Consider the following 21777-nt stretch of genomic DNA (forward strand, 5'->3'; position numbering starts at 1 on the left):
ATAGAAACCGATTATGCCGCATTGAAATTCATTATTGAAATTCGTGCAACCCCTTTTATCTTCACGCTTACACATATTTATTCAACCGATTCGTGTTTGCCCACTCGACGCCCATTTCGGTGAGTGTGTTAAAAATTATCAAATTATCATTCTCATTAGTGTGATTGAAGTAATTATCGCAAATATAGCCCTATCAAATTTCACATCATTATTCGTCCGCACAAGGGTTGGCGCAGGGGTTGACGCAGAAACGCCAGTGAATGATATGGCCATTCAGCTCTTGTTGCCAAACACAAACAGCAAGAACATTAACACAAATGGGTATGCTAAAATGGGTTGTTACGTAAGCTTTGGCCGCACACATATACCAATACGCCAATACGTTGCTGTCCCATTTTTGTTGGTTTTTGTTTTTTTTTTTTTTTAGTTGGTTGGGAGGGTGATCGGGTAGGGCTTGATAAAATATTGCGGGGCCACCCGGTATATAGCAAAACAGCCGGGCAGCCGCTCAGGTTCGTGACCTCCATTTGGTGCGTGTTTATTTTTCACCGGCGTGAGTTATGGGAAAATAGGAAACTATGACGATGGAAATACATCGCCCGGGACCCAAGCTACCCGTTAAGAGGTTTGGCGCGCGAACAGGCGAAGGAAGGTGTACGGCGCCAAAAAAAAAGGAAACCCAATGGGCATTTTATTACTTCACCCGGGCAACCCATCAGCGCCCGCACCGACGGACGGATAGCGGGGTTTCCCTAGCTTCCGAAAGGCAATAATACGTCAAACTTACCATAAATCTCGACCGTATAAAAAAAAAAAAACGCCACACCAAGAAGAGGGCACCGGGAAAGGGGGAAGAACAGAAGAAAACATCGCCCAAGAAGTTATATACGCAAGGCGAAAAAACAAATCATTCGCCGTGATTCGAGGCAAGCGAGGCAAGAGAGAAAAAATATAGCATTGAGGAAGTCGAAATCATGCTGAATCACAGTTTTCCAGTTTCCTAATGACTAATAAAGTATTCATAGAAATCTGCAATTCCTTCTCCCTCTCTTCACTCGCATGGATTTCCCCTTCCATACGCAGCATTATTTGCCTGCCAGTTAACCCACCCCGGGGAGGGGGGGCTCGGAGGTTATGCTGCTCGTAAAACTCGTATACGTGTGTACATGAATCGCTACGCTTCGGACGAAATTTGCACGAAAGCTCGCACGCACGAAGCGACGCGTGCCGCTAATGTACCGTCGGTCCCTCCGAAACCCCTTGCCGAAAACCAACAATATCATAAACGCCAGCCAGGAAGGTTTCCTGGAGCTACCCGGCATAATAAAGATATAAATATGGCTTTTATTTCCTCAAATCTACAGCCGCAACCGGATGGGTTTGGCCCACCGGTAGGCCAGGTTCTCTCTTGGAACCTTGGGTCTACAGGTTACTGGTGAGTCAGGCAGGAAAGCGAATCCCCCATGGTGGAAGGGACCGGTCGGGTTATGTACTCACCTTTTCGAGCAATTCCCACCGGGAGGGAAGGTCAGTTTGAAAGCACGTTGCTAACGATCGGTCCATATTTTATCGATTTCCAGCATCGGTGCCGACCTAGGTGCCGGTGTGAAGTTAGAAGATTAGTCGTTGTTGTGTCATCGGTATGGTGTGGAAAATTGCACCTTTTAAAATACCGAGAAACAGTAGCTATACTTGGCTTTGCAATTTGAAAGTTCAGGTTGTTTGAAAAGCCAAATATTTTATTTACATAACATACTTATTACTTTTCCATCGACCAATATTGTCGGCTCTAATGGAGTTATTTAGTCAAAGCAGCATCATGAATGGTGCAAGAGCCTGCCGACTGGCTCAGACAGACCAAACAGTTCAATAGCATGTATTCATTAAGCGCTACGTTTGTCTAATGTCACCAAGCAGACGGTAGAAAATCCGATTTTAATGACGCACACCCACTAGAAACAGTCACACTGTGTGCCCGTTCCGATGATTGATATCAATTCAGTTCATCAAAACCCGTTGACCGACACGGATATCCGTTACCATCAGTCGGCAGGGTTGGGCTCGTTCAAACGAACGAACCCGGCAAAGGATCTGCTCGAACTACTAATGAATCGTAATCCTAGCTACCAACATGCCAGCAGTGCCAGCATTCAAACTAATTGTTGTCACATGATAGCAAAACATTTCCCTCTTTCGAGCCTTATACAGTGTAGGTATGGTTGTGTGTGTATTTAAATCAATGCAGAGAAACATCGATTGAGCATTCCGTTTTTGTGTTTTGCTTTTGGCACATCAATCTGGTAGGAAATCCTTCGAGTGTATAAACACAGCACCGAACGCCGGTTGTGCTGGATACTCTAAAAAGCAATTCAAATCGTTTAAGCCGCTTTTCCGGCACAGTCGTAACAAAACCCCTGGCCATGGTTAGCGTTCTATCGTTCCTTTCCGGGCACTTCCAAACGGTTGCTGTAATATGATGAAGCATGCCATTCCACTCTTTGTCTTCGGTTCGATCGATTTCGACCACCAAAATACACGCACAGCCACAGCCGCACTCAACATGAGTATCAGATGAGACGTCCTGGTTGTGTTACATTTTCTGTAACATAACACTTGAACGTTTGCCGAGACTTTGGCACCAATTCATCCGGCGCTCGTTAGGCATGGGATGTCGTCGGTGCAGAGATGTCTGAGTGGGATGTCCACTTAATCCATTCCGCATTCACTTCTGATGTCCCCGGGTAGTAGTTATCCCGAACGGCCTGGTGTACTCTTTTCTGTTCCCTGCGCAAAGACACAGCACTGTTGCAGTAGTTGACACACACGGGCCGAAGGACGGTTGAACGGGTGCGCTGTGGAGCATTTGTTTACGAAACTCCCCGAACTTGAAGCACGACGATCTGCCTGGTTGGTGGTAACCAGTTTGCAGCCTTCGGCCTTGGTTCGATGAAAATTGAGACGTACCGGGTGTAATCCTTTTTGTTTCTAGGAATTTCCTCACCACCATTGACTCAGTTCGTCAGTTTTGTGGGGTTTTTTTTTCAACTGTTCTCTTGGGGCAACTTGTCGTGAGACAGAGAGCTGCTCCAAGTGGGATATTGAGCCAAGGAGAAAAGGGTGACTAGGGTAACAAGCACAAGACACAACATATTTAATCAACCGATCGTACCAAGTGCTGTCAGCTGTTGCTACGGGGCGAGTCAGCAGGTCGATTTTGCGGATGTTACCGGATGTTGTTGCTACCCGCACCACCTTGGGATTGGGGAGTGGCATTTTGATCGTTTACTTTCCCGGGAAAGTGTTATGCAAACCCTTTGCTCCCGCAAAGGAGATTCGGTCGGGGTCGAAAAGGGGGCCCGAAGTTGAAGAATTAATTTGCCACCAATAGTATGCTAAATTAAACAAGATCAACGACATGGCAGCATGGTGTGTGAGCTGCCCCTGGCAAGAGGACAGACGGCATGCCGTCTGCCCATAACCTCAACCCGAGGTTAGGCTTGTTTTCGATGGAGCTGATAATGGTGGATGGTGTCGTGTGGTTCCTGCCATGTCTAGGACACCTTGCCCCGTAGTAGCCGGGGCCGAAAAGTTGTACGCGCCTGTGGATTCATGTTTTCGTGGCGAACGATTTGTGAGTGCGGCCCGGCTTGGGCCTTTTGCACCCAGGGTGAACTCACCACTCGGGGTACGAACGAACTGTAAAGTTGTTTTGGTGCTCCACGTTTTAAACGACACCGGGCCACGATTAGCTTTCGTTTCGATGTTTCTTTTCCCCGGCTGGAGGGTGGGAATGGCTCCGAGAATGGTTCACCACCCCGTTCTGTCACGGGACGGCAGGCTCGTAAAACATCGCATTATATTAATGTTACATAATTTGCTAAAGTCGTTAGACGAGTTGCGTGGAAAATCCGGCCACGAAGGGCGGCCCTCCGTGTACGCTGGCGCCTTGCAGGCGTCGGTTTGCAGGGAGAAGAATTGGATTCTCATCGTTCGAAGTGGGGGGGGGGGAGGTCATTTTTTTGCTTTCGGGGTCGCTGCTTGTCGTGTCATGGTGAGGGTTTTTTCGGGCGTTTGTGCGTGTGTGGGTTGTTTTGCGCTTGTCGGGAAGAAAATAAGCACACCAACGGGGCCAACTCGACCCGTTACTGGGAGGGAAACATCTGTAGACATTTTTGCTGAATAAATTTTCCCGTAAAACTGTCTTTGCAATTCCCTGCTCCCTGCTTCGCATGCTGTCATGGTGGGGAAGCTACGACGCACCCGCGGAGCTTTGTCCACCGTGCCAACGAGCAGCGGTGACATTCGCCTTCGATTACGTTCGCTACAGGGCGGTACGGCTTTCGTTACACAGTCATAGACGCGCGAACCGCATTTATGAATGGAGCGCGGCAGTGGCGAAGGATAGTGTGGAAGTGGAACGCAATTTCCACCAGTGGTCTGGTTCGATTGGCCCCGAACGCACGTGTATGTGAGAGGCGGTTTGTCTTACGCACTTGTTCTAGCATGTGACGCTCAGCCACTCGAACTAAAGCGCCCCCGACAGGAGCATACCCTTTTTTTGGAAATAACTTTCGCAAGAAGAGCCTCACCAGCAGCAAGAAGCATGTAATTTTATTTATTGTTTCGAGCGTGAATTGAGAAATTTTCGGAGCTGTTTGTAACTTTTTTTGTTGAGCGGGTTTCGGTTAAGGACCGCCAAGGAACATCTCTTCATGCTGCCAGCTGCAAGAAGTTTTGCACCATACCTAGTCACCGCTGTTACAAGAGCTGGCACAAAAGCTGAAACTAGTTCGCCAATGTGACACAATGGGAAAGAGTAAATGGAGCTTGAAGACGTTATCGACTGATAAGTTGAATGTAACGTGGGTCAAAATTGACTGCCAGCAGGCGTGCGATTGTATCGGGGCGGAGGATGTGTTGGTGGCACCGAAAACGACGCTCGTTTAGCGGATAGAAGAAGCGGAACACAAACAGACATATTTTCAAATTACCGTTAAATCGATACACCATCGAAACATGCTGATGGGTAATGGTGGCAAGGGAAGAAAGGGAAAAGAAAGCCAGGAATGTGCATAATCCAATCAATGATGCGTGGAAAGTATGTCGAGAAAGGTGGAACGGTACGAAATACATGATAAGGGTTCGAAGAAGAAGCATGCGATAGCAGATAAAAATTCAACCCAACAGCACACAGTCGGGCAGGAGCAGCAGTACATTCGGTGAAGGTATTCCTGGGCTAGTGGTAGAATTTTGTACATTCTCATTCTCGGATCGCTGTCGCAGCAACTGGCTAGCAGTGGTACGCGAGTTTCCCTTGCGGTGAGGATATTTCGAAACGATCCGCAACGCAAACATGCCTTGCCTTTGCGGTCGACCGAAGCACTTCAGGGAAGGGTTGCAATAAATGGGGGACCGCTTTTTAAATAAGCCAAAGTGGAAATGCTAACAGACCGATGATGATGCGACCCGATAAGGAATCGGTGATCAAACGAAACAGTGCAGAGGTCTAGGCTGCGGAGGACGGTCCTGGGTGTAGGAAGAAGTTTGACATGCCAAACATACAGCTTAAGGGATTAAGTTGTGAGGGGAATGAAGCTTTGCCGTTTTTATTGGAACATGTTTGAAAAATGTATGATTTAATAAATAAATAAATAAATACATTTCTAACTACTCGTACACACTCCATCGACTGAAACAGGAACGATTGATTAAGAGCTTTTTTCGTTTAAAACGTAATGAAAACATCCGAAGCTTTTGTCACATAATTTGTCGAACGATCGAAACCATATCACAAGTGTGACAAAACAAGTCGTCAAACACCGGCGAATAGTCGTTAAGCAACGCTACCAATATCACATACCATGTCGGAGGCGTTCCGAGTTACAATCCGGGGACGATCTGGCAAAACTTTAAACTTCCTCAACCAACGCCCACCCACAACATACGTTGGTTGGTGGGGGCGACATATTCCTTCATCGGCTGGGTTTCCGCACACAGCGGGCCACTTGGTCGGTTGGATTGCTTCACGCGTGTCGTTGTGTGTGAAGTGTACCCGTAACCAGAATCGAGCGTAGAACCTTCGTCAAGCGCAAAAGTTTCGCCTTTCACCATAATCACTCCTATCATCAACGGGAACATCATCATGAGCCGTGCACCGGTACCGGGGAGGGTATGTATGGGTCATTTCTCACCCCCCCCCCCCTCCGGAAGGAAATGTGCGCACGTGGGCACTGTGCCGGGGGTCGGCAAACTGTTACGCGGGCTTACAGTTGTGGGGCTGTGGGAGTAGAAAAATGGAGTCAAAAGTTGAGCATTACCGGACGCTTTACGGTGAAAGCATTCGAGGTGAGTGAGAGGTTAGCTTTCGCATCGGATTACACCTCTTTCATGTAAAAAAGCGCCACCAGATCTCGCTAGATGGAAGGGCAGAATGAGTGGAGCTACGTATACGTTGAAGCGTAGCTAGACTTTGGTCTGACTTGTGCTGGAAATGTGAGAAATGTCTGTCAGGGAATGCACTCCAAAACAATGGTTCCATGGTTCTTAAACAGTACCGCAGCATGCTGTTGGCTACCCTCGGTATGTTTCTTTCCCTCTTGCATCACAAAGAACGTTTTGTCCAACACATAGCATACTCTTGCTCGGTAATCGCTCACGCTGCTCGGTCAACTGCATGTAAATTGGATGTTTGCTCAATGACAGACACACCGAATGCGTATCGGTTTCTACTTGTCTGGCCAGAAGTACGCCAATTGAATTGTCTGCCAGCAATGGCTCTTTGTGATGAAAACACCCATCGCTCCAGCTTGATGGCATCGGGGTTTTTTTTTTTCGTGCTACACTCGAGCTCCCAATTTTGCCGGTTAGTGATGAAAGTTATTTCTATCCTGGTCGCTTAGCAGACACAGAGAAACGATGGCATTTAGGTCAAGCGTGCGTTGTATCCTAAGGTGGGCAGATAAATGCTACCTTTGTTCGTGCATGTCGCTCGTACCCATACCAAAAACCCGCACAGACTGGAAAGGTAAACATTTTGATAACTATATCGAAGCAGTGCCATTTCCTAGTGGACAACCACACCCAGCTCTGGTCCCACGTTTGAAGGGTCACGTTTTTTTGTGTGTGTGGCCGGAGATACCTGTCACAGGCTCCCGTTCCACGACCACAAGTATCCGGTCGGTTTTGAAGGGAAGGAAATGCTTCCCCCGCTACTATCTCCCCCAAAGCTCCTGTTGGCGATAACGCCGTTGATGAGTAGGTGCAAAAGGATGACATTTTGATTTCCGTTGGAGATTGTAAACAGTGGTTCAAGTGGGTAGCATCTGGTTCGGTTTAACGGAGGTTCATTTCAAACGGGTCTCAGTTGGCACGGTTCCAACAAAACACAACCAAATTCTACTGTCCACAGATCGTACAACCTCTGGCCCTGCTGTATATCTTTCGCCCTCTCTCTCTCTCTCTCTCTCTCTCTCTCTCTCTATCTCTCTCTCTCTCTCTCTCATTGCTCTTTGTCTATCTCGCCCTCTTACATCCGGTATGTCAACTCCGATCAGACATTTCCCTCGAGATGATAGCCCACCCGCCATCGAAGGAACAGCCCACAGCGAGCTGTCAACAATCGCCGGATACCGAACTCCGGCCGACCGTAAACAACACACTGTCAGTAATTGAGGACGGAAAAGCAATTCCACTCGCCAGCAGCTTCGCTAATAAGGATTGCCATTGATTGATAGGTTTATATTTGCTTCAGCTCCCAGTCGGCTGCCGGCGAGCCCTGGGTGGACGAGAAAACTGTCACCTTAAGGCATCCATCGTTCTGGTTCGCAGAGGGTCAAAGATTATGGCACTTTATCACCTGAATGTAGTGGGTAAAGAGTATGAAAAAAGCAGGTCCTCATCGACTAACCACATATTCATGATCGTTCCTCGGGTGTAAACGCTGGACGACTGCCGACGGGAAATGATTGCCTGCTCGAAAGTGCTTAATTACGCAGTGGCTCTATTACTTATCTAATTTTCTAGCTCATTAAAAGTAAGCCGAGATAAATCGTTCCGCTCTATCGCAGGATCATTTACCATTCGTTTCCATTTGGGGGGGGGGGGGGGGGGGGGGAAGCAACCGCACACTCCCGGAAGCGGCAGCGATCCTTGGCTGCCTGTTTTTGTTGGGCCGACTGGTCTGGTCGTTCGGTGGTGTGCCGCTTTCGGCAGCGTTGAACTGAAAGAACCATTAGTTATCGCACAAATATGGCCGGACAGTTCCTGGAATGGTGTTTGCGGCAGAGCAGCCAGTTGAGCGGCAGTGATCTTAAGATGCATAACCGAGAGCAGCACCCTGTTGATTTCCTGTGAGATATTTGCGTGACCGGTTGTGACGATGGCCACCGAGCACAAAACGAAAAACGAATAAATATTTCCATAGCTTCTAAAAGCCACAGGAGGGAAGCGGCTTCCGACACGCTTCCGTATAATCACGTGCCAAAAAATGTGTCTCCTTCGGCAACCGGGGAAGGTCGGGAAAGTGACCGAACAGAGTATGAAACGCGGTCTCATGCCCTAGTGACCGGTACGGTATGCAGTAACAGTGTCTGCGGTATGTGGTTTTGGCTTTTACGGTGACATCGTTATTATCTATCTTAATTATACTCGCTAAGACATTTCCCATACTACCAGCCAACAGTACTTCAACGTGTCCTGTTTGCTTGTGTGGTGCTGTTGGTTGGACGCTGTGGTTTTGCTGCTTTATGAACTTGGTGCTCCGTTCGGCACCCCAGCTCGGAGTGCCATAATCCACCGGATTGCGCCGAAAGAGATGAAGAAAAACATTGATTACACTTCTTTTTGGGGAAGCCACAGACGCCTCGCCTTTCAAGCATCCTCCGGGGGGGGGCCCTGTACGGCCAGCGTCACCGGAAGGAAAAGTCCCAGAAGGATGAGTTATTACCAATAAATAATCCGATTCACTGTCTCTAACTGGTGTGCCACGGTGTGCTGGACACTGCGGGCTTCAGCCGGCAGCCGGCACATCACAAATCCTACCAGCTTACACTTGGGACATTCGTCTCGCAGCACGGCAGCCTGGTGCGAGAGGATTCGTTACTAGCGTTTTATTTTTTTTCGGCTATAGTTTCTCTGCAGCTCGCTGTTTGTTCAGCATACACACCGAGCGCTCCTAATCCTTCGAGCAGCGAAACACTAAATTACGACTGCACCAGTTCCATGGCGGACCCCGGCTACGACCTTTCTGGCCGTAGCGTGCGACCGAAGGTTGGAGAAGGACTGCAAGAAAACACTAAAATTCTACTATTAAAAAAGGCGGCCAAAACTTCGTTCGGACGCTGTTGCACTGACGAGCGGAATGCGCCGTGAAGCGTAATGTGTCATTTACGATGTCTCGGGGCTCAAAAGTAAAGTGCTTCATAACTTCTGCTCAACGCAGCACTCCTTACGGTGTCGTGGTAGTAGGGATTCATTAGGATTTATTTTTTAAAGGACACGTAAAAATGCCGGCGCGGTCTGTACTTGTGAGCGGGAGGGTGACTCTTATGGCAAGTTGTATGCCCGGAGAGGGTTATATTTTGAAGCTCAAATTTTTTTTCGGCGAAGGATTTCACTGGCTGCCCGGCGATAGTTTATTACTGGCGTGAGAACACAAGGATGGTTAAGATTTGTTGAAAGTGGTGAGATTTGGAGTTTTACACACTTCCTCAAATCATATGAATCATTTTTTTCTAAAGTGTTGTGAGGATGCCCAGAGACATTACTAACAATTGGAAAATGAGTGGGAAACTATTGAGCGAATCAAAAAAATCCAAAAACAACTAAAAACGTTGGAAAACCCAGTATTACGTAGCAAGATTGCTTGTACATGCTTTAGACGCAACGGGCCAGCAAGAGTCAATACAGATTTTTAATTAATTTCAGCAACAGATTTGAAAATGTCAATATACACTGAGTGAATTATATTTTGAGAAGACTGTTTGTCCGTGCTGAAATATCGAATAATCATTTGAGCCTACGCAGCAAGCTTCTACGATACGGTAGCACGGATGTACAGTGAAAGCTAGAGCGGTTATTTTCGTGCTGCCCACATGATTCAATCTGTAACGTGCTGTAGCACTGCTGCGACGTTTCATTCTTATGAATCATTCACTTTGCGCTGAAGATTGCCAGTCTTGTGCTTCAGGCCAGTGGAATGTGTTGGGAAATATTTGGCGTGATGCTTGAATAAAGTAGATTACTGCTGTGAGTTAATTGTTATTCTGATCTGTATGTTTAAGATTCTTTAACACTTAACTCTTAACATTGCATTCGTGAGTTTTACAAAAGGGTGAATGAAATAAAACATACTTTTATTAGCATTAAATGAAACATCTTATAGAGTATAGGTGATCTTACCCTATTAATAGCATCGGATAGTTCGACTTTGGTAAACATTGTTCCTTGAAAAGACACGGGTGTATGAATGTGTAACGACGGTGCGACCGTTAATTGCTCTAATAACTAATAATTTACTAAAATGATGTTGTGTCAATAATATGCACATCGTAACCAAGTCTCTTAAATGAACTACTATTTGGAAAGATTATTGCAAAGTTTTAGTGTTGTTTTTCTTTTCAACCCAGATTACATCATCCATTCCACAAGCTGACAGCCAACCATGGCTAACAAACTGTTTGGCTAAAACAGTTGCGCAAAAGTTTTATTTTCCCCACCAGTACCTCAAAGCACCATCCATAACGGATGAGCTCAACTAAACAGCGTACCGTTCTGTCAAAAGCTGAAAAAGACAACAAAGTCATGCTCGATGTTTAGTTAGCGAAAAACCATAAAATGTGTCGCGAGAGATGAAATGCAAACCGAACATGTCACGCGATGCGCCAGAACTGATCCGTACCCGTTCCGTTCATTTACTCGATTGAACAGCCGTCCCGAGTCCGTCAAGCGCTTTTGCACATGTTTCAATTTTACGCTCATGTCGGTTCGGTTTACTTTCAATCCATCCATCTTGCCGTGCATCGACATCGCAGCGCAGCAGCATATCCCGTGCAGATATGCAACATTTCAGCAAATGAACGATTGGTGCAGCATCAACCGACAGACAGAGGTCGGCCGTGTGAGGGGGGGTGGTGCGCATACAGACATATGAATGTTTAATGTTTACCTTCGCCGCTGCGTTTGCCGCAGTTTGCTCGAGGGCTGCAGAACCGGTCTCGTTTAGGATGTTTCCGTACGGTGGAATTTGTCGCCTTTTTTTCACCCTCACACTCATTCACTCTCTTGTTCGGCTATTCGCTCCTTTTTTTTTTGCTGTTGTTAAGCCAATGTCCTTCACCAGCGGCATGGACACATCAATGTGTCGGAAGTGCTGGTTCGTTTGCGGTGTACACTTTTGCAGCACAGTTCGACATCAAGCGGTGCGGTGGAGCGCACACCCTGCCGCGTAAACCCGTCCCCAATCGCACCGCCGGAAGGGACGGGACAGTTTCGCAAAGTGAACGTTATTTTAAGGGCCACTTTAGTCGGTCAGTTACTGGAGCTGGTACCGGCTCCGCAAAGTACGTACGGTACGGCGTGCAATGAAGCGAAACAGAAAGTGGTCCGAGTAGTGATGCAATGGAAACTCTTTCCTTCCGCACTAAATGGGTCGTTTTTTGTGCTCTCCCCCCTCCCCGGGTCGAGGAAGATTAGACGACAAATGAAACAAGACGAACCGAACACAGACGGGCACTGCAAAATGGCATTAGAAAGCTTCGGTGACAGCATAACTGGGCCAATTTACTACGTTTTTGTGTAAGCGCGCGCGTGCCCAGCGGCAATACCGTTCAACTCCCCGGGCAGGCTGCACGAGCAGCGACCGGGACTGACTGCTTCCTGTCATCACTGCAACCACTCACCCACTCACTCACTCACGTCCAGCACAAAACCAATCAGTCCCGGTTTGTGCTCATCGAAATTGAATGGTGACACCATCGTGCCCGTGCTGGCAATCACGCTTACTGGTGGGGCCACGCTACCGGCGTACGCTTTTTCACTCGTAACGCGCTTCAAAAAGCTTGCCAAGCTTATCAGCACACGGAAAACATTTTGTTCAATCCCCACCAGAAACTCGGTGGAAATGGAGCCTTTCCTTTTCTTTTTTGGGTTCGTTGCAGTCGCTCGCGTTGCATTGGGGAGTTTTTTTTTCTCTGGCTCTCAAGCTAAGGGGTTCACATGATTCTGTGCTGCGCTTGTACTACGAGAATCGATCGTTCGTCACTCCATCCCATCTCGTGGGGAGGGGGCGTGTTGGTGCAACAAAAAACCGCACCCCATTTCTAGTCCGTGTGTTAGCTTTTCTCATTTGAAAAGTTAAGCTTTCTACAAATCAACGGAATGAACAAACAAAACGAACAATTTCACCCTGCGCCGGGCCTGAGTTTGCCAGCAACTGACAACAAAACGAACTATTCCCTGTCTGCGTAATGCCCTAGTTCGCTCTGTCCGCAGTTCGTCGCTGGGTGTAGCTGGCGATGATGATAGAGTATGTGTGTGTGTGTGTGCGTGAGAGAGGAATAAGCTTTTATTCTGCTGATTGAATAATGGATCAATCGAGTTAAGTGGAGAAGTGAAGTCGAGAGTTGATACATTCTGAATGTGGCAGACACAAACAGCACAAAAAAAAATCCCCACAGGCCAGCAGCTTCAATTTGGCAGCTTTTCAAGTGGAGTGAAAGTCAAGTCACTCAAGTGGACGTTGCTTGGCAGACGGCGGAGAAGAAAAAGCGCTGCCACTGAATAGCTCAATCGTTGGGTTTCATGTTTTCCGAAAATGAAGAGGTTCATTACGGGGCTGGTAATCGATGGCTCGAGTGTCAGGGCAGAAGTTCTGAATTGCACGCTGAGAGCTGCAAATGATTCTCGGTAAATCGTGTCAAATGACATGATTGTGGGGTAATTTGCGATAGTAGAGTACACGCTTGCACTGAGGCATCGCACCATGTGTTCTTCGAAATGTAAGGCAGTGCAGTTATTTCTGCTACGAAGCTGTTCTATCTTCTATCCAAATAAAATTCACGGAAAAACACAGTACGACCACAACAGTTCAGCACAATCAAAAAGCTTACCACTTATGATGTATCATTATCATATTTATCCCCATTCTCGCATGACAATACAAATCAACGACGCTTTCCCTTTATTATCCCGTGGATGTTTGGGGAAATAAATTTAAATGTCTTTTCCCCGAGGCCTCAATTCATTGTTTGTGGTTTCTTTTGCCACAGTCCGTACGCACTATTCCCAGGTATGTGATTCAACCCGGACCATTTATCAACGACCTTTTGGGGCCAGCGTCACTCGCCTCCTCCTGCCAGCGTGCATCGCACAGACGACTGAAGATAAATGCTACGAGCGGACATAAAAGATTGAAGCACACCTCAATCATTACCCCTGTAACTGGGTCCGTTTATCGTTCCAATGCCACAGTTTGCCACTCGGCCGCAAAGAATTTCCCTTTTGCAAGACGCCCGGGGAGATATGATAAATATTTAAAACCCAAACCCACCACACTTGCTGCAGCCCGTGCGGCCGGTCCGGCTGCACGCCTACATGACAAATGTCCAAGGAAGCGCCTGCCAAACAAACTGCTCCCCCGGGGAGAGTGTTCTCGGGGTGGGTACATATCATCTATGCTGGCCCGTGCACCGCATTTATCCCACCAGCCGGTGAAAACGCAACGGAATCAACACTGGAGAACCACCGGAGTGTTCTGGTTTGTCCCATTAAGGAAAAATCAACAACCACACTCCAGCCCCAGTCATTGCTCTACAGCAAATCTTTTTTCCCATCGAATGCGGGTTTGTACCTACCTGCCCTCCTTCTCCGGTTGGCTTTCGTCGAGGTGTACCCTACACCTGGACAGGTGGATGAAAGGATTTCTTCCCTTTGCGGTCCTTTCTGATTTTCCCCAGCGTCCGTAAGGTTTTCCGATGCTTCACTTGAAGTTTTGATTTTGTACGCCTCGGGCACTCGGGCTAATCCTTCCTGGATGAAAAGGGTCGTCTTCTCTGTGGATTGCTTTTTATTTTCACCGTTTTTTTGTTGTTGTTGCCGTTACTTCGGCCTTCTGTTGATCGTACCCTTCTTAGCCGTCTCTATTCATGCAAACAAAACTTGAAGTGCTTCTTATCCAGCACTACTGGTGCTACTGTTTTTTTCTTTCTTTCTACACTGTTTCGGTTTTCGGCTTACTCATCCTCGCATCAAAAGACGCTCTCATTGACTTCACCGCTTATCGCCTGCGACACCGATGGCGAATGCACATCGTCATCAGCACGGCTCTTGGCGGGGCACTGTTGCAACCTCACGCTTTGCAGGCCCTCGGAATTATCGTGCGCGTTCAAAAGAAGCTGAATTGAAGGGAAAGAACACAAAACCAAACAAAAAAAGCGATGCGAAACTTTCTTCACCTTTCACGATAAACACTTTGCACTTACACTTCACACAACATCACCGCCTGAGGAGGAAAACATGCACACACTCCGTCGGTTGCAAGTGGTATGAGTGAGCTCGACTCGTAAAACCTTGACGCTTTGCACTGTAGGGATAAAATTACAAGATTGCTTCATTCGCTTCTGGGACCCCATTCCCGACCGGGGCTCATGTAAGATGTCTCCCAAGAGCGCCCCGATTCCCCCACGGTGGAGTTGGGCCCGTTGGGGTGGATAATTTATTGCATTTCTAATTTATACCCTTTCAATATGCCAGAAAGCGGTCGGTGGGCAAAGTTTTCCGTTCCTTTGACTTTGCACAGAATCTATTCACCCTCGCTTTTTAAGTCATTTCACTTCGATTAGCTTAGTGCTCGTCGTACCAAACAGTGTGGCAGCGTCGAGTGCTCGGGTCCTTGATGTGTGCTGCACGGCATGTATCTGCAACGGGAGATAAAAATAAAGAACGCTTTCATTCACCATAAACAGAGCAGCAAAAAATAAACAACTAAGCAGCTACTAACGGTGTTGCGAAAACACCGGACACGATGTGCGACACACGAGCCATGATGACCTCTACCGGAGAAGTCGACCTTCGGCCCGGTGAACCGGCAAAACGAAAAAAGACCCTCCTGGAAAGGAGCGGAAACCTTCGATAGCGATTTCAACCTCAACCCTCAATGTCTACTGTATATGGGCTGTGCGTGTGTGCGGGGCTTCCCTTCCCCTCGGCGACAAAGTTCGAAATCATTTACCACACCATTTCTTGTGCAACATGATGACTGAAGCGGTTTTTCACTTCACTTGGGCGGCGGATGAAGGAGCTCGGACAAAAGGCAATCCTCCAGTTACGCGCTTCGAGTCGCCCGTGACGTTCCACGCAAGGCAACGCAAGGTTCTTATTGAAGAACATCTTTTTAAAGGCAGTGGCATGAACAACACACAGACATCCGGCAGTGCTTGGCGAAGGAGGAGCGCCGGCAGCATCCTGCAGGTCCCCATAATTGATGCGACTTTTCGACAGCACAGCCGAAACTGGGTCCGCACGGGAGAAGGTAGGTTGGGAATTTACCATGCGAACGGAACCGGGTCCTTGCCGCTGGTCCTCTCGATGCGGTCGGTTGGTTTTCTTACTTCTTTACGGTCAGGTGGAGTTCCCAATTCCGTGCGCGTATCCGCACACCAGAGAGCCGCACACAATGGCCGCACGGGTGCATGGTAAAGGCCGGTCCATCCATGCCTCAGCCAATTCCGTGCCCGTGGTGCGGTGCCGAGAGCTCCCGAAAGCAGCGGAAGTGATTTGAGCTGAAGCGCTGACCCGAATGTGGAATGGTGCCATTTATCAGAAAATGATTACTGTCCCAGCTGGGTTTTGGACGGGACTGTCCCTATCGGCCCCGGGCATTGCAGGACTCGTTAATGGGATCGGGTCGGGCCCCTTTCGGGGAAAAGGGATAAGCGGCGAGATCCTGACGCCGGTCGGTCGATCCATCCGGAATGTCGTTGCGGTGGTGTGACTCATCAATAATTCAAGTCAGTGCCGGCCACCAGTCAGCGCTACTGCATGCCGTTGCCTGGCCACGTTGCTGGCAATAAATTCCGATCCGATCCCTAATCAGTTTCATTTGTCGGCCAGTTAGTGCGAGATGCGAGCGGCCTGCGGGCCTTTCCGTGCAAAACGGGCACGTCAGTGGGACGATTATTTTCCACCGGATCAATGCCTGGCCACGTGGCCCGGGCGGAGGCTGCGTTAGCGTGGTGTGATTTTATTATCGATGTGTTATGTTCCTGTGTCGGGAAATCACGCGCAACACGGCTCGTCAAATCCACTCCGCTGGGATTAAAGAAGTGCTTCCGGGAATGTTTCGGCTGCCGATCGTTTGCTTTATTTTCACACCTCTTAAGCTCCTGCTGGGCTCTTTCTGGCCTTTTTTATTTTATTTTTTGCGTACTTAATCCCTCATCAAACCGTACTTCAACACCGACTCTTGCTGACAAGAATTCACAAAATGTCCATCAAATTGTCATCAACTGTTGGCCTCCATTTGGCTTGGAAGGAACAAGGTGACCAAGGCACATCCATCACCTGTTCGTGTACCCTTGACCCATCACTCTAACGTCACTCGAGTTGAGCAAAAGCTCGTTGTTGGTGATGCGTTTTGACAAAAGCACACTTGTTACGGGATTGGCAAATGGAAATGGAATATTAATTACCGGCAGTGCTGTAAGAGTAAGAGGCTCCGTCTGCATGACGGCCGTTTGTTTTCTTATTATTATCTCAGCGCGTTGTTTTAGGGTTGCCCGTGTTTTTTTTTTCCCGTGACCCATCCAACCGTGCGACGGAGACAAATTTGTCGGCCGTTTTTTAATGATTCATATTCTTAAGTACACTTTTAATTTACATTTCTTTTTCTTATCGCAGCAAAAGGGACCACCAGTAGCAGTGGAATTGGAATGGAAGATTCTAAAAGAAAAACGAAACGGGAAATATGGCAACAAAATGTATTTTGTCATCCTGCTGCACGCTACAAAACCGGCACAATTAGCCTGCACTGCTTATATGGAGAAGAGAGGATTTTTTGTTTGTATTTTTAAAATTCAAGCAACTTGTTGTATATGTGCTGGAAGATGCTGTACAAAATATGAATTACACGAAAACGAGCTTCATTTTTTAAGCTCGACTCACTGTACGCCCAAAAGTATGCACTTGATTACGGCAAAGGGACCAGCGAATTAAATTAACCGATTTTATCGCATTCATAAAAAGCCCGGTCACAGGCCGCAGTAAATCGGAAAATTGTTTTTTCCGTGCTGTGTTAAGTTGGCAGTAGGAAGAGCATAAACACACACACACACACACGCACATGCACAAATCTACGTACTCTGCCTCGGGCTTGTGTTGCGTACCCTTTTAAGCCGAATTTTGCGCTGTTCTTCGCATGAGGGGGTTTCCTTTCCCACAACCCCGACCGACAGTTGTTAAGCGCTTGCCGCGCCGTTGTCCGCCGAGAACGTTCAGCGAGAGGGTACCACGAAATGCTAAAGACATTTAAAGGCCTGCTGTTGGCCCCGAATGTGCCGTCGACGTGTCGCTGGTGCGGTATCGCAACGAGCCATACTTTCACCTTTGATCCGGGGAGGAATAAAATTTAAATTGAACCAATAAGAAACCGCTATAAATTTGAGTGGGATCTTGCGAGCGAGTGCTACTGCGGCGCATAACACATGGGGCTGTGCTTTAAGGGGTCACAGATACACATATAAACAGACACACAAATCCGTTTGTCGGGTCCCTTGCCGGTGCGTCGGGCAAAAAAGGTTCCCGCTGCACGGGAAGGTGTACCGAAAGGGGTTTAGTACACCTTCTTGACTTAACTGAGATTTCTGAAGCCGTTTTCGGAAGAAGCATTTGATCTGTCCAAACGATAAGACCAGAGGACGCTTCCAGTAATGAGTTTCATCCCTTTGTCCTTGACGCATCCCTCTGTTGATTTTTTTTTCTTTTTGCTTTGCCAACACGCACTTAAACAAGTCTGATTTTCTCTCGCCCTCCCTTGCTGTCCCGGGGTGATGTTTATCAATTCGTGGAAAAACAATTTCAACCGAATTTTCCACCAAACTTAGTTCAGTACACAGGCACATGGGTTGCACTGAATGTTGGGCACAAATTGGCAGCTAAATTGTACGGCTGTTGCAATGAATTTTTCAGCACGACGGCATAAATCAGCCATCGATTCCTCGGTTTGCGGAGCAAAAAGCGAAAATGCTTTATTTACGAGCCAGCGCAGGATGGCGAATCACATTTCTGCCCCGGCGCGGCCAGCTGGCAAGCGAATGTGATGGTAGCTGTTGATGAAATTTTTAGCACCCCGCCTTTCCTGGCCGGGCCGAAGTCCAATGCTTAACTCACATTTCATATTTTATTGTTCTGCCCATGCGGGTGTGGTGTTTATCAAAATCATTGATTCGGATAGGCGTTGGTAGGCTGGGCGATTGCTGGGCGATGGAAAGCGTTTTGTAACTTTATCGCAGCATCGGGGGGTAAACGGGGGCTGTAAAATTGATTTGCAAATGATCCGTCGTCGGAAGGGCGTTGCTGTTTTGCCAATTGAATGTGTTGCTACAGTCGGTGGCGCAGCTTTTGCCTGCTGCCTGCCGTATCAATTGTTATCGGCATGATTTCAGCACTGCGTTTAGAGCGGGAAATGATTCGGAAAATGCTTTGTGTTGGCCGACCAGCATGCGCTTAGCATCGGCGCATAACAAAGATCATTTCCATTGATGTAGAAAAATCCATCATGTGCATAATGCGTTTCACTGCTAACAATGAAATGTTTCTAAAATTGCTTTATCACAAAAGCTTTGTCCTGAAAGCATTGCAAAAAGAAGGTATAAAATATTCATTGCTTTGATCATTCCATCAACTGGTCTGCCAATGGGTCTGGGTTTCAGCATGATGTTAACCTTACGAATGGAAGCCGAGAGTGAATTTGGAGCCTTTTGCTAGCATTAATATTCCAATCGTTGCTCCAATTGCTGCGGCCAAATGAGAAGTTAAAGGAATGGAAGTCAACCCGATACGATAAATTGTGCCCCAGCAGAAGAAGTTCAAGCATTCGCCCCGGCAGCGCCCTGATTGATGGGATTCAATTTCGATTGCCTTTGCCCGGGCCCCGGACTCCCAGTTCACCGTAATCGTTTGCGGTCAAATAATCTTCACTCGTTCATTATTTGTCACATTTGTCACACCGAGCTTTGGCCTGTGAAGGACGAAAAAAGCCTTTTAGGAATGTTGTATTTGCTTCGTGTCGGTCCCGTCTCGTTAGAAGCGAAACCATTCCGTGCGGCTGAAGCTACATGATTGTTTTTTTTTTTTTTGCTCCGGAACATCGCCGATCAGCAAAGACCGAAATCCGTTCCAGCGCTGGAAATGAAAACACAAAACGCCAAAATCCATCGCTATTAAAATAACCGAGCGTCAACGGTGCGGAACGGGAACGGGCCGGACAGAAGCTGTCATCTAATTCGGTTGAGTTGAAAGGATTTGCTCCTAATTCCGTTGCCTCCCGATTGCAATTACAGCTAGCCCAGCCCGCAACCCGACCGGATTCAACCGGCGGATGAAGCTAAATGGTGTACGCAGGAATTACGCTCGGCGGTTCTGCTTTAGCCGTGAAGGCACGGTGAAGGAAATGTGTTGAAAGCAGGTTGAAGAGTGTGGTCGACGAGCGTACGCGGAAGGTGTGGGGAAGGAAAACTTTTAGAAAGAGTCTTATTTCGGCAAGAAGTTCTCAACCGGGACAGGAAGAATAAGGCAACCCGATAAGGTTCTGGAGAACAGACTAGCGGGAGGACTGGTTGAAGGGGCAGCTAAAATCCCAAAACAGAAGAAATTTGTTCGAATTCGGCTCGAAGCTGATTGAGGAAGGTGAAAACTCACCATCCCAAACACACACACACACACACACACACACACACACACACACACACACACACACACACACACACACACACACACACACACACACACACACACACACACACACACACACACACACACACACACACACACACACACACACACACACACACACACACACACACACACACACACACACACAGGTCCTCTCGTTGCTTTCGCTCCCTCAAAATAACGAATCTTTCTCCTCGCTCTCCGTTCCGTTCAGACAAATGGAAAAAGTTTTTCCGATGCGATGTTTGTGCGTCCTGCCTTTCTTGTTTTTCCGCTACGGTAAATGCCATAAATAAAGCTATCCCATACCGTGGCCGTTGATTAATCCTTCCGATTTGTGGAGCATCGCTGTTGGAAAGGAAAGCGCGTCGTCGTCGTGGGAAAATAGCAAACCAGCAGCGGGAGACAATCGACCTGCCCTGGTAGCATTCATTTGGGGGCTTTGTTTCATTTGGCTGATTATCGTTAATATCTATTTACTTTCGGTGGCAAAGAAGGTGCGAGGAGCGAGGATGGAAAGAGGTTTTTTGGCGAGCGAAGCGGTGCCTCGGCGGAGACCAAAGTAACAAAACTCAATTACGCGCCTTCCGGTGATTGGAGTGTCTTTCGAATTCATTTCCCGTTCCCTCGGATGAGGAATGCCAATTTCCGTGCGATGGAAGGACTGAAAAAACCCCCCAGCAAGGGGGTTGGTGGAAAGAACAATGTTTAAATGTTTTCAATCGGTTTTTTAGGAATGTCTGAAGAGCCTCCTTGCTTAATAACATCCTGCCTCGATCGTTCGATCGCGACACTGTAGTGCTCGGTTTGGATAGTTGATATGCGCGCAATGAACTCCGCTCCAGGTGCACTACTGAGAACTGGGACTGGGACAAGCGCTGTCGAAGCGAAAGCGGGCATCCGACCCGTGACGGAACTTGCCAGTCAACTATGCAACCATCGTTGCCGGCAGTAAACCACAGCTAATAAGATTGGAATCTCCGCGCTTGTCGGACGACTTTTCCCGGTCGAGCTTTGGGCGCTTCCGGGTGCAGTGCAGCGGGCCGAATGATGGAAACCTATCGCCCGTCACCGGTCCCGGGGGCGCCCGGAGTTCCGCTGTCAATGTTGCGCCGTTCACGTCTCTTGCAACCGTGAACGACAAGCGCTCCAACGGTGTGGAAATGGAGATCGGGAAAAACGCATTATCTAAATTGAAAGATAATTGCATTTGGTTCCGGTGTCCTCACGTCCTGCCCGGGACAACAACAACGCGCCCGTGGGCGTGGGTTGAACGTTGATGCATGTTTGTGTGTGTGTGTGTGTGTGTGTGGGTGTGTGTGTGTGTGTGTGTGTGTGTGTGTGTGTGTGTGTGTGTGTGTGTGTGTGTGTGTGTGGTGTGTGTGTGTGTGTGTGTGTGTGTGTGTGTGGGTGTGTGTGTGTGTGACATTGTGCCCGGTAATCGTACCGACGAAACGATGGCTGCAACTTGATCGAACAGCCATCTTGAGGGAAGGTCTTTTGTTTGTACGCGCATCGGAAAATAACACACTCTACCGCGGGAGGGGTGTGGAGGGCAACGAACGACGACGAACGATGATGATGATGGGGTTTCGCCGATGAAGCAACCACGGCTTCCTTTAACGAGCGTTTCATTCTAGGCGCTTCTGGCGGAGGAAGCGCCGAAACTGAAGCGGCAAGACACACAACGGACACACACACACACACACACTCACACACACACACACTGCGGAGAGAGCTCGCTGGAGGGCTAGGAAATGGAACTGTTGGGGCCCGGGGCGCCGAAATTGGCCGCCAACTTTAGTCGCATGAAACATTAATTTCATGGTCTCG

General features: G+C 48.1%; 1 protein-coding gene across 8 annotated transcripts in view; it reads right to left on the reverse strand.

Annotated features, from left to right (window-relative positions):
* LOC121588753 (dipeptidase 1) overlaps positions 1–21777 on the reverse strand; it is a 125383-nt gene that overhangs the window by 62177 nt on the left and 41429 nt on the right. For 5 of the 8 annotated variants that reach the window (XM_041907067.1, XM_041907064.1, XM_041907065.1 and 2 more), the window contains one exon: positions 13851–14912. The gene's annotated coding sequence lies outside the window, so the exon portion shown is untranslated. The remainder of the gene's footprint in view (positions 1–13850; positions 14913–21777) is intronic. The other 3 variants (XM_041907069.1, XM_041907068.1, XM_041907063.1) reach the window with 2 other exon arrangements.

This window comes from Anopheles merus, chromosome 2R (assembly GCF_017562075.2).
Source record: "Anopheles merus strain MAF chromosome 2R, AmerM5.1, whole genome shotgun sequence".
NCBI classification, from domain to species: Eukaryota; Metazoa; Arthropoda; class Insecta; order Diptera; family Culicidae; genus Anopheles; species Anopheles merus.